General features: G+C 43.5%; 1 protein-coding gene across 1 annotated transcript in view; it reads left to right on the forward strand.

The window, feature by feature from the left end:
* The window catches only part of FGD3 (FYVE, RhoGEF and PH domain containing 3), a 157599-nt gene that overhangs the window by 10411 nt on the left and 132740 nt on the right, over positions 1-14448 (forward strand). The window lies entirely within an intron of this gene.

The raw sequence follows: 14448 nt of genomic DNA on the forward strand, positions 1-14448 counted from the left end.
AAGTTTGTAACATGTTTTCCATAATTTCACATTAACTAAACTTAATAAACCTATTCTTATTTATTGAACTTGTGTTTTGATTACTTTCCACAGAAAAATTAAATGTTTCATTTGAGAGAATTGTATTTTTTTAACCTTATTATTAAACTCAAAGTATTTTCCATTATGAAAGTACTTAAACATTTTTAAGAAAATGTCACACAGAAGGGAAATAAATTTGAAATCCTCCTTTCTACACTTCACGAATAAATAAATATGAAATGAACATTGCTCATTTTTAGGATAATAGTTGAACATATGCTTAAAAGTACAGTATTGAATATTATTTTAGATGCTTTTTTAAAAAAAACACTAATTCCCCAATGTTTTTAATCGCTACTTCTGCACCATTACATTCATAATCTGAACACTTCTTTCTTACCCCATAGAAACTGTACATATATGTATTTATAACTATATATGTATACATATTTACAATGGTTGAATGAAAAGTAGTGTCTTTGCTTTTGTAACTTTAGTTTAAATATGGATGTTTTAGTACATGAAACAAAATCATCCTTGAATTGAGACCTTTTGTTACATGTACTTCCTTTTTTAACCTGGCTCACTGCACATTTCAGTCAACAATGGACAATATTTAAATCCATCACAAAAGAACCGACACTTTGTCTTTTGTGACAGGTCAAGACAGTCCTTTCCTCTTCATACGAATTGAACAGATGCCCACAGTGGTAATCCTTCAGTTTTGGGAAAAGGTGCAAATTGCATAGTACCAAATCAAGACTATAGGCAAATGGATTAAAACCATGAGATCCAACTTTGAAATTGCCTCCTGGAGAGCTTGTGAAATATAAGGCCCAGCATGATGTTTCAACAACATTTCCTTCTTGTGCTTCTGAACACTGTTTCAAAGTTTTGAATGTTGCATTGTAATGTGCAGAACTGATCTTGGTATGAAGTTCAAGGAACACTATGGGAATAACACCTCTTCAATTCCTGATGTTTTCATCTCTGCTGTCAGCATGCCAGTAACCCATCTTCTAATATGAAATAACATCAATGATGTTAGCTCATATTCCTGTGGAATGCCAAGCCTTGCAGCAATCCTTCAATTATTCTTAATCAATTCATCATGTTTTCTCATGTGCAACTTGTTGGTTGCTGTCACATACAGTTCATTCTTGATCACACAAATCAGCTCTCCCAGTTCCTCACTTTAACATATTTTGGCCTACAATGAACAGGAGTCATGTCAAAAAAATCATCTCCACAAATAAACTCATTTGGGGTGAATTTCAGTTGGTAGTATTTATTTGGTAGCTAAATTCCAATTAAAGCATGTTGCTTAAAATTTAGTGATGAGTTACGTAAAACATATTGATCCAAAGGATTCTAATAGCTGAAAGCAGTTAAGAAGCAATATCTGACAGTGATTAGAAAAGGAAGTATTTGAATCAGTGTCCCTTTAAAAGCACCAACTGTGGTTTGAGCAAGATGACTATTCCTTCACCTCCTAGAGCAATAACCTCACTTGGGACTGCTGTCTTGCAATCTTCTCACAAGGAACAACTGTCTGGAGCACTTATGGGCAATTTCAACTCCTCTCCTTGTCCGGAGAGGAGTTACAAAGAGCTGGTCTTGCTATCTTTTCATTCTGCCATGATTGTCAGATCTGCTTTCAGCCGAACTATCCTCAGTTCACAATTTCTTCCCTGGAAGTCCCAATGAATGTTATTTTCTAAAGCAGAGATTGGCAACATGCTTTTCCTGGACCAGACATAGTGCACAACTCCTTCCCTATGGCCCATTGAGTACTTTTTGCTTACAATTCTGAAATATTTTATGGCATAATTTCTAATTATTTTAAGTTAGGAATGCATAGAAACTGTAATGTAAGCTCTATAAGGGTTTTGATATAATGTAAAAACAAAACCCACCAACCCCTCTCCCCAACTCCCCACCTCCAAATTTCAGCTTCATTCTCTTTTCATCCTTGTCTACCCAGCACAAATTACATGTTTTCCACATGTCAGCTGCATTGAAAGGGAGTTAATTCATACATTATTGCAGAATCTTTACATAACTCTAGTGAACCACTATTAATAACAAGTATTTTGTGATTCTGCAGAATACAGACTATTGATTGCATATTTGGGGACAAAGGATAACCAGGAATTGGTTTATTGTAAAAATCAGACTGGAGGATATGAATGGAAAAAAACAAAAGAACTTACAATATTATTTGTGTATTTGGGGGTGCTGTTTAATATTTTGTAGTATAACGCTACAATATCCTCATATTTACTTAGAAGAAAGTCCAGTCAATTTTTATGAGATTTTCTGCTAGGTTTGGAGAGCATAGTTTTTCTTGCTATGGATTTGTATCTGTAGATGAAGACGTAAATGGGGGGGAAAAGATTTTATCCAACTTGCATTTAGTTAGATGTATGAAAACATTTTTTTCATGGCATAATCTTCAAGATTCCAGAAAGCTAGAACTAAAGATATTCAGGAAATAATGGATTGGAGCAAGCTAATTATGTAGAGTTTAGGGCATTGGGTATGTAATGTAAAAAATGAGAAACTTTCAGACTACATGTTTAAAAGACTTCATTGCACAGTACTGAATACTGCTTTGATAGCTGTCTCTTATACCAATTACTATTCAGCTACAGAAAAGTATATCTGACTGTCTGAATAAATCCCTTGTAATGTTGGTATCTCAGAGGGTTTCTTAAATAGGGCATCCCTGTCTTACAGTGACCCCTTGAACATGAAGCAATTGAGGTTTCATGACCTTCTTTGAATCTCATTTGGTAAATTGGTGGTGTCTGATGCAGGAAAAACAGTTACACTTGTGTAGTGTTTGGTTAATTGTTTATTTATCGTTCACATATTTGCTAAAAAAAAGACAGTGATGGTACAAGATGCCAAAGCAAAGAGGAAGGTCCTAGAAATGGAGGCACTTAACTACACTTGATGGTATTTATGTATAGAGAGGACCTTGACATTGTGTCCTTTCTCCTTGAAAGTTTGTATATTTTTATCTTTCTGGGATTTTTTGTTCAGTTATGAAACATATTTATCAGTTGTCAGAGGATGCTAGCATTTTTTCATCAAATTTTAGAAAAATCTAAACTTACAGACTGTTATTAGAAATACACCTGTGTTTCTTAAGGCATCCAGAGGAAAAATAAAGTCTGCAGATTGACTTGTGCCAGATTTCTCCCCTATTGAAAAATACCTAAATTAAGTTCTGCATGGAACACTGCAAACAAGCATTTTATTAGGAAATTTTATTTTATTTTTATTGAATTATTGGTTGGTTCTTCTGAATAAGGCCTTTTTTGTCTTTTTACTCCTGCAATTGTGTGGATTGCAGTTTTCTTCACAAGATTTTTCAGAAGTGGTTTGCATTTGCCTTATTCAGGCTGAGAGAGAGAGTGATTAAATAGAATGAACTGAATGAAATAAACGATGTGTTCAGATATCTGAATAATCCTATCCTATTCTACAATTTTACCTTTACTCTGCCATGTACTACAGTCTAAAAGATTTGAATTATGTTAGCACAATTCAGTGAAGATTACAGAAGTATTTGTATTTTAAGATTATGGCGCTGCTTTGAAAATCAAGCCCTTACAATTTGTGCTTAGCCATGTTCACAGTTGAGAATACTGGATTTCTACATGTGGTGGCCATATACTATGAAAAATGAATAATGAAATTCATCATATATAAGCAGCATTAACAGTACACAGATGTCTCATACCCTAATCCCCTTATTTGGGGTTTCACAAATCAGTCACAGAACCTAACTAATATTTATTTGTTTATTTGATTTTATGCCTCTGATTCCAAATGACTCTGGGTGGCTCATCATACATTAGAAAGGAAGCAACAAAACCAAACTAAAAAAAAACATGCTAGAGGTATACCAGTAAGGCTTTGATGATGATAATGGAGTTTGATTATGATGGACCAAGCCACCTATTTCATCTGTTATCCAGAATAAGTGAGTAGGAAAGACTCAGCTTTATGACTAGCTAAATTATTTAAATTATAGGGGAATCATGCTGAAGAAGTGGCCTAATTCTTCTTAATAAACATGTGGCACACCGTTTTGATGACTGTTTTGTACAAGGGTGGGGTTTCTTCAATACAGTGCTATCTGGTTCTACATTATCTCCTAAGCCCGTGATGGTGAACCTATGGCACACATGCCAGAAGTGGCCTGGAGAGCCATCTTTCCAGGCACACAAGCCATTGCCCATTGCTCTTCTGGGTTCCGGCGCACCAGCTGGTCTTCACGCGTGCCAGAGCGCTGGAAACCAGAAGACCAGCCACCCAGTAGGCATGCATGCGCTGGGAAGATGATCTTCCAGTTTCCGGCATGTGCACCGATCAGCTGGTCTTCACATGTGCATGCGTGCCAGAAACCTGAAGACCAGGTGGCCGGTGTGCATGTGCACGCTGGAAACTGGAAGATCATCTACCCAGTGTACGCCTGTGCACCAGGCAGCTGATCTTCTGCTGTTGAGCCCAGCTCCACCTCGACACATGACGCTACAGGGATCCAGATCATGGGAGCAGCCCAGGGGTGAAATGCTCCTGGATCGGATGGGATTGCGCGATCCGGTAGCGATGGCGGCTTTTGGGTCGGAGGACCGGTAGCAAAAATCCCTGGCCTCGCCCCCCCCCCGCCTCTGCTGAGCCACACCATCTGCAGAGGTTTTTTTTTTTACTTTTAAAAGCTGGTTTTGCTTCAGCCGAAACAGGCCTTTAAAAGTAAAAAACAGCAGAACCTTACTTGTACTCTTACTTGTAGAAAACATGTTTCTACAAGTAAGAGTAGAGATTCTAAGGCACTTACCCGATTACTGATGAACGCATGGCCACAGCACGAAAGCAGTTTCAGTTTCAGCCAGACAGAATCAATCGCTCAGCTAATCTATTTCCTCGGTAATCAACTGGCTGGCTTTGCTGTCTGAGGAACTCTGGGATTTGAAGTCCACAATAAAATAAAATAAAATAAAATAAAATAATAAAATAAAATATTTGTGCAGCTTTCTGAGATTTGGTGTGTTTCTGTAGTGTTTCACTCTAACTACACAAACACACAAAACCTCAGAAAGCTGTATGTGGCATATTGTGTGTGTGTGTGTTAGTTGTGTGTGTGTAAAGTGTGAAAGTTGGTTTTTGAGCTTTTTGTGGCTGTGTGAAGTGTGAAGTGCAGCTGCTTTTACATTGTGTATGAGTCAGTTGTGTTGCGCTGTGTGTGTGTAAAGTGTGGAAGTTAGTTTTTGAGCTTTTTGTGGCTATGTGAAGTGTGAAGTGCAGCTGCTTTTACATTGTGTGTGAGTCAGTTGTATTGTGTTGTGTATGTGTAAAGTGTGAAAGTTGGTTTTTGAGCTTTTTGTGGCTATGTGAAGTGTGAAGTGCAGCTGCTTTTACATTGTGAGTCAGTTGTGTTGTGTTGTGTGTGTGTAAAGTGTGAAAGTTGGTTTTTGGTACCTCTTATTGTTTTTTTATACTTTTGTTTATTATTTTTATTATTTATTGTTATTGGCCATGCCCACCAAGCCATCTGACCACCAAGCCACTCCCACCAATTAAGCCATGCCCACAGAACCGGTAGGGAAAATTTTTAGATTTCACCCCTGGAGCAGCCCCTAATCAAAGATCCAAAGGGATGACATATCGGGGACCTGTTCGAGGGCTGCAGGAATCTGCGTTTGGGAAGCATGGGAAGGGAATCAGCACACTGGCGGCCGGGATAGAGGGAGATGAGGGCTGGGCATTATGAAGAGCTGCTTTAGTTCCGGGATTTGGCAGATGACGTGGCAGCTGGGGCTGTCAGATGAGGAGGGAGAGAGTGGCCAGGTGTCCAATCAATGGAGCAGTTCAGCCATGGGGCGGGGCATGAGCAGCGTGGATGTTTAAAAAGGGGCTGAGGGGCAGAAGCTCTCAGCACTGACTTTTTACAGAGAGACCTCAACTTTTACTGAGACCCAGTTTGTAGCAGACCCAATAAACGAAGTCACTATTGGAAAGAAAACCAAGTTGGCTTGTTTCTTCACACAGCGTCTGACACAACTGTGGCTGAGAAAGCCGAGATCCAGTTTCTGGTGCTCCCACATGTGGGAAGACCAGTTGGCCAGCACGCTGGAACCCAAAAGAGAGCAATTTTGCTCTTCCAGAGGAGTTATGAGTCTTGGAGGCCCCTTAAATTGGCCCTGGAGTTTCAGGGGGAATATTAACTGCATCATGAGCCAAAGCTGGTACTATATCAGAACTAGGTTTCTGGATGAATAGCCCTTGATTGGATTGGGTACTTCCCATTCATGCCCTGATAGGTCCAATGTGCTGGGTCGTAACTGCTACCAGATCCCGCCTTCAGCCTAGGGGAACCTTTTTGGCACCAAGAAGAGCAGTCACCTGGTGTGCATGCATGCACTGGGAAGATGATCTTCTGGTTTCCGGCATGTGCATTCGCACCGGCCATCTGATCTTCTGGTGCATGACCAGCTGCCACATGCAAGTGCTGGAAACTGGAAGATCATCTTCCCAGAGCGCGCATGTGCACTGGGCCGCTGCTCTTCTGGTTTCCGGCACACACACACACACACACACACACACACATACACACACTCCCGTTTCAGCACTCTGTGCTGAAAAGGTTCACTAACACTGCCCTAGGCTGAAGGTGGGAAGTGGTAGCAGTTGTGACTCAGCCCATTGAACCTGTCAGGGCATGAATGGGAAGTACCCAATCCAATCAAGGGCTATTCATCCAGAAACCTAGTTCTGGTATAGTACTAACTTTGGCTCATGATGCAGTTAATATTTCCCCTGAAACTCCAGGGCCAATTTAAGGGGCCTCTTGGATTCATAACTCCTCTGGAAGAGCAAAATCCACAGCCAAGAGGGCTTAAGCCCAAGTTCAGCTAACAAACCAGCTGTGGCCTTAAATAAAACAGGATGCACAAGGGATAGTCAATGATGCCTTTGTCAGATACTATTCAGTTGGAATCCTGTAAGTTGCTTTACTGGAGACTTTTCTTGAAACCATTTGGAGATGCCAGCTGGTATAAAATATGGCTACCTGTGTGCTTATTGCACAGTCTTGATGCTGCATATAACATTACTGCTGTGGGAACTACATTGATTATTGATTTATTTCTGAATAAAGGAGCTGGTTATGACCTATAAAACCTTCTCAGGTTGATTCTCTCTGCCTAATCCACTTGAACAAATGTCTGCTGAAGGTTGCCACCATCAAGATATAATATTTGAAGAAGTAGACATTCTTTTTTGTTCTGGAGGGCTCCTCTCCTCCAGAACATCATAGATGACAACACCTGAGATGATAGTGGCTCTTAACAAAGTTTTCTTCCAAAATCTAACTGGCCCTATGTTTTATAAATAAGCCCCTCTTACTTACAATCACTCTCCTTCCATTGTGTCTCTCGTTGAGTAAGTATCTAAGCTCCTTCCATTTCTTTTGATCAACAGCTCTCAGATGGCTGCAATTGGGCATTTTGAAGGAAACTATTTGACAGTTCTGGTAAAAAAGGAGATTTATTTTAGAAACACACATACACAAAAGTCAATAGGAGTCCTTGCCTAATTCCTAGGTCTCCATTTAAGAGACAGAATGGTGAGTGGATCAAGCAGAAGATGAAACCTGAGAAAATCATGTTTGGGAAGAGTTAATAAGATGCTCAAAAAGGGTAAGGCAAACATTTTAAGGAACAAAAGGGAGTATATGAATTTGAGGGCTAGTATACTGAGGGTATACTAGTACACTAGGGGCATGGTGGCTCAGTGACTAAGACACTGAGCTTGTCAATTGAAAGGTCAGCAGTTCAGCAGTTCGAATCCCTAGTGCCGCATAATGGGGTGAGCTCCCATTACTTTTCTGCCAATCTAGCAGTTCAAAAGCATGTAAAAAATGCAAGTAGAAAAATAGGGACCACCTTTGGTGGGAAGGTAACAGCATTCTGTTCACCTTTGGTTTAGTCATGCTGGCCACATGACCATGGAGACATCTTTGGGCAGCGCTGATTCTTCGGCTTTGAAATGGAGATGAGCACCGCCCCCTAGTGTCGGGAACGACTAGCACGTATGTGCGAAGGGAACCTTTACCTTTATACTAAGGCAAGTTATCTATCGATTTTGTAAATCTTGTTTTATAGCTCAGTAAGTGTTATGAATCCAGTCAATTATGTAACACTCTATCATTAAGCTAGCAAAGATTTTACAGTCACATATATATTTTTTCAAGAGATCACAGTTTTGTTCTTAGGTTTCTTTTATAGATTAACCACCATTTACGAGGACTAACAAAAGCTTAGAGGCCAGTCTAAAAATAGCCTTTACAGTTTAAGAGGTATCTGAAATTAAATCATGCTCAGATTTAATATTCCATAGTGCTAGTTGCTATTGCAATATAACAGAATCTTGTAGCGTCTTACAAAAGTAACACATTTCTTCTATCACAAATCTATAGAAGTCTAGCATTTCCTCTTAAACATAAAGATGCCATTCATACTGAAGATATTTTTCTTCCATGTTGAGATGTAAAGCTTGATATTTCCAGCCTGGTTTATATTTTACTAGTCATTTTCAGGAAAGCGATTTGCACTCCCATTTCTTTCTTTCAATGATAGATGAGGGAAAATGTTAAATGAGTTCTGTTTCTTCTTAGTCCCTTTACACTTGATGTCAAAACAGCTTTCCTGGTGTATTACTGTTTCCTGGAGCATTACTATGATGCATTCAATCCTCCCTTCCTCCCAGCCATGCAAAATCTAGCTCAGCCTGGTCTGATGGTGCCAGACAGGGAGGAGAGGTCACACTTAAATAGATAAGCAGAGAACAGAGAGAGATAAATCCTATTTTGAACTATTGGGATAAACAGTAGTTTCCATGAAGTGTCTGCTGAGAAGCAGTTAAAAGTATTGAGATATTGTTGAGGGATGCACAATATGGTAGCATAAATCCTTTTTTAAAAATCTTTCTATTACAGTAATTCAACACTAGTTGCTAAAGCAGATTAGCTAGAATATAAATCGTACTTGTTGAAGAAATATTTCTGATTTTAGGTAAGTTTATCCAATTTTTAAGCCAACTGGGAAAAAGGCATACTTTATAAAAGAAATACATAGTTGAGTCTTGGCAGGCTTTCTTAAGCAGTAAAGCCATACATGGCTTTGGACAGTGCTTTCTGTTAACCTGCCAATTGATTAGCATCTTTTTAAGAGGCCCATTTGGGGGAATCCTGTATGACAAGGAAGGGCATGTAGCAATTGTGGAAAAAGACTTGTTTCCCAGGTAAGATCCATAGAGTCTTTATTATAAATCATATATCTGTGTGAATCCATATGGTGCAGAATGACTGAAGGTTATAGATCGGATTGCTGCCTACCACATTGGTCCAGTGCAGATTAATGGACATATATTTTTTAATTTCCCACTCCAGGGCTGAATAACTGATCCCAAGTCACCCAGCCACTTCTGTGCCAAAAGGAGGAATAGAACACGAGTCTCCCTGCTCCTGTCCAGCATCTTAACCAGTACATTAAACTAGCCATGTAAATGAACTAACTTTTCAGTATTAAATATTCAGATTCACATGTGACCCATAGAGCCTCTTCAAAGGGCTTTCCAAATTGCATTATGGGAAAATTATTGCACTTATGTTCATTTCATTAAATTTAGATTTTGTCCTACCCATTTCTTTGTTCTGATCCTGCCCACTTTTGGAATGATTCCTCTGGCCCATTGCTAAAATGCCAAATTGAGGCTTTGATTCAAGAATATTGGCAATTTGTTAATTTCCAGGTTGAAGGAATCTTAAATGTAGTCTCTGGGAATGTTGTTTTGCTAATTTTTTTTAAAAAAATGTTACTATATTATTCTCTTAATATTGGTAGAATATCAGTTAATAAGAAGTTTATAAAAGCAAAAAAGACATTTCTCCTCATATCAGTATATTCATAGTGAAATATAGCTTTTTCTAAACCTGGCATACAGACTGCAGAAGAAAGCTGGAAAGATCCTGATGGCCATCAGTTTAGTCTGTGGAAGGAAGCAACCTGGTCTAGTTTGGAAATTAGCTCAGCTGCCTTCTTCAAGCCACATTTATCAGTTACAGCAACAAATAAGAATAAAAGTTAAAATTGAAGATAATTGATAACTTTGTGAAAAGAAAAGCATATTGTTCATTAATGAGAGCAAAACACAGGCATGCCATGGAAAGACATAGGATAAGCAGAAGTGAAAGAGAAACTACACCAGAATTGGGGAAAAGGAGCATCACTGCCCTTTTGTGTCTTGGATCAGAATTTGGCCTATATAATGTTTTGTAGCTTTTTCCTATTCAAGAGAATTCTTTTTCTGTTTGGAAAGGTGATTGTGCAGTTTGCGTTTGGGACCAAAATTTAAATGATGGCTACATAAATTGGGCCTGAATATTTCCCAGGTAGCAGGTTCGGGATCAATTTACAGTTGTATGCAAAAGTTTAGGCACTCCTAATCCACTCTGTGTTTCAGTGAAAATCTAAGTAAATAGAAGAAGCTTCTGCATGGCATAAACACAAACACAACATCATTCTACAGATTTGAATCTGTACTTTGTTTTTTTGTTGTTGTTTTTTTTGTTTACATTTATATCCCGCCCTTCTCCGAAGACTCAGGGCGGCTTACAGTGTGTAAGGCAATAGTCTCATTCTATTTGTATATTTACAAAGTCAACTTATTGCCCCCCCAACAATCTGAGTCCTCATTTTACCTACCTTATAAAGGATGGAAGGCTGAGTCAACCTTGGACCTGGTGGGACTAGAACCTGCAGTAATTGCAGGCAGCTGGTTTTAATAACAGGCTTCTTACAGCCTTGAGCCACCACGGCACTTGTTGTTTACAGTTGTTCAGAATAAAACTACCATGAATAGGGCAGATGTGAAAGTTGGATTCCCCTTCATTCAACACTTTGTAATACCTCTTTTGGCAGAAATATAGCTTCCAAAGGTTTTCTGCAGCCAGCTAACAGCAAAATAACTAATACAGTAGTTTGTGTTTAGATTTTCCCCTACTCTTCTTCGCAGTATTTCTATACTGGTGAGCCCTGGGTCTGCTGGCGGATTTGGCGACGGGTGTCCCCCTCTCATCTAGGGGAGCTCCAGTGGCCTGCTCGCGGTGGCGATGGGGGCGTTTCCAGTGGCGATGGCCTGGCGGAGGCGGTGGGCGGCGGCCTGCCCGGTGCTGAAGTGGCGGATGGCCCGATAGGCCCAGGGTGGCTGTGACCTTGCCCTAGTGGCGCGGATATGTGACAGCGCCGGAGGAAGACCCGCGGGTCCAGCGGACACCCCTCCACTATTTACCATCTTTATAACATCCCTACCATCGTGCCTCTCCCCTTTCTTCCTTAGCCCACCCCAGGTCGTTTGTATGGGGTGGTGAACTGACTGAGTCAGCGGTTTTGTCATCTACCGCACATGGATTATCTCGAACTATTTCCCATCAGGACAGACTGGTCATGGTCATTTTATCATCTGTTATGACTTTTGCTGCCAACTTGACCAGCCCAGGATGGGCCTTGCCGGACCGTCTCAGTGATGCGAACATTTACTGCGGCTGACCTTCTTGCCCTGCGAGATGCCCCTCTCTCATGGTCTGGCCCTCAGATTATCGAGGCCCACCTTGAGGCAGGCTTTGGAGTCCCGAGAGGTGGCATCACGAAAAATAGGAGGCTTAGGGTTTTAATTGGCTGTTTTAATAGATTTTTAAGGGAGTTTTAAAGGGGATTTTAAGGGGAAGGAAACCGGCGGGCTTGGGTTGGGGGTGGGAGGAAGGGGTGGGTGTTGGGGTAACCCGTCGGGGAGTCCAGTTCCTGCACATGCTCGTGGCGGGGGTTGGTGGGTCCGAGGTCATGGGGAGTCGGTGTTCCATTGGTGGAGGTGGTGCTATTTCCACGGTAAGGGGAGGGCAGATATGGCGGAAGTGGGGCTCATATCGTGTTAGGGGTGCGCTCGATGCTTACAGGCGATCGCGCGCCCGAGCCCTCAAACTTCTCCCGTTCCCGGATGGTCAGGATCCTCAGGGCCCTGGCCTTGGCTGATGTTATGCAATGCACGGTCCGTGGCCAATAAGGCCCCCTAATTCACGATCTTATTCAGGGGTGCCGCGGACCTTATGGGCGTTACGGAGACCTGGTTGGGCCCAGAAGGCGTGCCCTTGTTCAGATGTGCCCACCGGGTTTCCGAGCATTTCATCAGCCGAGGGCCAGGGTAGGGGTGGTGGGGTGGCGGTTGTGATTAGAGAGTCTAGAGCCGAGGAGACCACTGTACCTCAGATTGCGGGTGCGAATCCCTCTTTGTGAGATGGGGTCATAGATGTCAGATGGGCTTGCTGGTGGCGTACCTGGCTCCTTGCTACGTGACAGCTGCCCTGCCCGAGCTCCTGGAGGTGCTTGCTGGGGTGGCAGTTGAGACCCCCAGGCTTTTAGTCGTGGGGGACTTTAACTTGCCATCGTCTGGCTCGTCATCGACGGTAGCTCGGGAGTTCATGGCTTCCCTGCCGGCCTTGGGCCTGGCCCAAGTAGTTGATGGCCCTACTCACGTTGGGGTGGCACTCTGGACTTGATTTTTGTCTCTGGTCAGTGGTTGAGAGATCTGGACTTAAAGGAAATAGTCATTGAACCTTTGTCATGGTCAGATCACTCTCTTCTTCGTCTGGACTTTCTGACCGCCATTCACCACCGCAGGGAGGCGGAGCCGACACGTTGGTTCTGTCCCAGGCGCCTGATGGACCGGAGGGTTCGGACGGAGCTTGGGCCATTTCCTGAGGGTCTGGCACACGGCTCGGCTGAGGAACTTGTTGCGGCCTGGGAGCGGGCTGCGGCGGGGCCTTAGACCGGTCGTGCCTTTGCGGCCTCTGACCCAGCGCGGGTCCCAACCAGCTCCTTGGTTCTCCGAGGAGCTGAGAGGATGAAGCGCGGAGAAGACGCCTAGAGAGTTCCTGGAGGTCTAGCCGTTCAGAAGCTGATCGGACACTAGTGAAGTCCTATACTAGGGCTTACCTAGTGGCAATGAGAAGCGAGGCGTACCTCGCCTCCTCCCTCATTGCATCGGCAGATAACCGCCCAGCCGCCCTGTTTGGGTGACCCGCTCCCTCCTACATCAGGGGCGGGATGACCCGATGCAGGGACGTGCTGAGAGTTTAACGGTTATCTATACGATAAAATCGTTCAACCGGGATGGTTTGGACCAAGATTGCGGTGATCTGGTGAGGCGGCTGAGGCGGTCTTGGTGACATTGTATGGGATGAGTTTGACCCTGTCGCTCCGAGGACATGGACAGGTTGTTGGGAGGCTAAATGCCACCACATGTTTACTGGACCCGTGCCCCTCCTGGTTGGTGCTGGCCACGCAGGAGGTGACACGAGGCTGGCTCAGGCGATTCTGGCGCTTCTTTGGTGGAGGAGTCTTTCCGGCCGCCTTGAAAGAGGCGGTGGTGAGGCCCTCCTCAAGAAGCCTTCCTGGACCCGGCTGTTTTAGGTAATTATCGTCCGGTCTCCAACCTTCGCTTGGCGAAGGTTGTAGAAATATGGTGGCATATCAGTTTCCCTTGCACCTGGATGAAACTGTCTATCTAGACCCGTTCAGTCCGGTTTCCGACCGGTTACAGCACGGAGGCGGCTTTGGTCGCGTTGGTGGATGATCTCTGGAGGGCCAGGGATGAGGTTGTTCCTCTGCCCTGGTCCTATTAGACCTCTCAGCGGCTTTCGATACCATCGACCATGGTATCCTGCTGCGCCGATTGGAGGATTGGGAGTGGGAGGCACCGTTTATCGGTGGTTCTCCTCCTATCTCTCCGACCGGTCGCAGTCGGTGTTGACAGGGGGGCAGAGGTCGGCCCCGAGGCGCCTCACTTGTGGGGTGCCGCAGGGGTCGATTCTCTCGCCCCTTCTGTTTAACATCTACATGAAGCCGCTGGGTGAGATCATCAGTGGTTTCGGTGTGAAGTACCAGCTGTATGCGGATGACACCCAGCTGTACTTTTCACTGGACCACCCCAACGAAGCTATCGAAGTGCTGTCCCGGTGTCTGGAGGCCGTACGGGTCTGGATGGGGAGAAACAGGCTCAAGCTCAATCCCTCCAAGACGGAGTGGCTGTGGATGCCGGCATCCCGGTACAGTCAGCTAAATCCGCGGCTGACCATCGGTGGCGAGTCACTGGCCCCGATGGAGAGGGTGCGCAACTTAGGCGTCCTCCTGGATGAACGGCTGTCTCTAGAAGATCATTTGACGGCCGTCTCCAGGAGAGCGTTCTACCAGGTTCGCCTGGTGCGCCAGTTGCGCCCCTTTCTGGACCGGGAGGCCCTATGCACGGTCACTCACGCCCTCGTGACGTCTCGCCTGGATTACTGCAACGCTCTCTACATGG

The sequence above is a fragment of the Ahaetulla prasina genome, chromosome 2, assembly GCF_028640845.1.
Source record: "Ahaetulla prasina isolate Xishuangbanna chromosome 2, ASM2864084v1, whole genome shotgun sequence".
NCBI classification, from domain to species: Eukaryota; Metazoa; Chordata; class Lepidosauria; order Squamata; family Colubridae; genus Ahaetulla; species Ahaetulla prasina.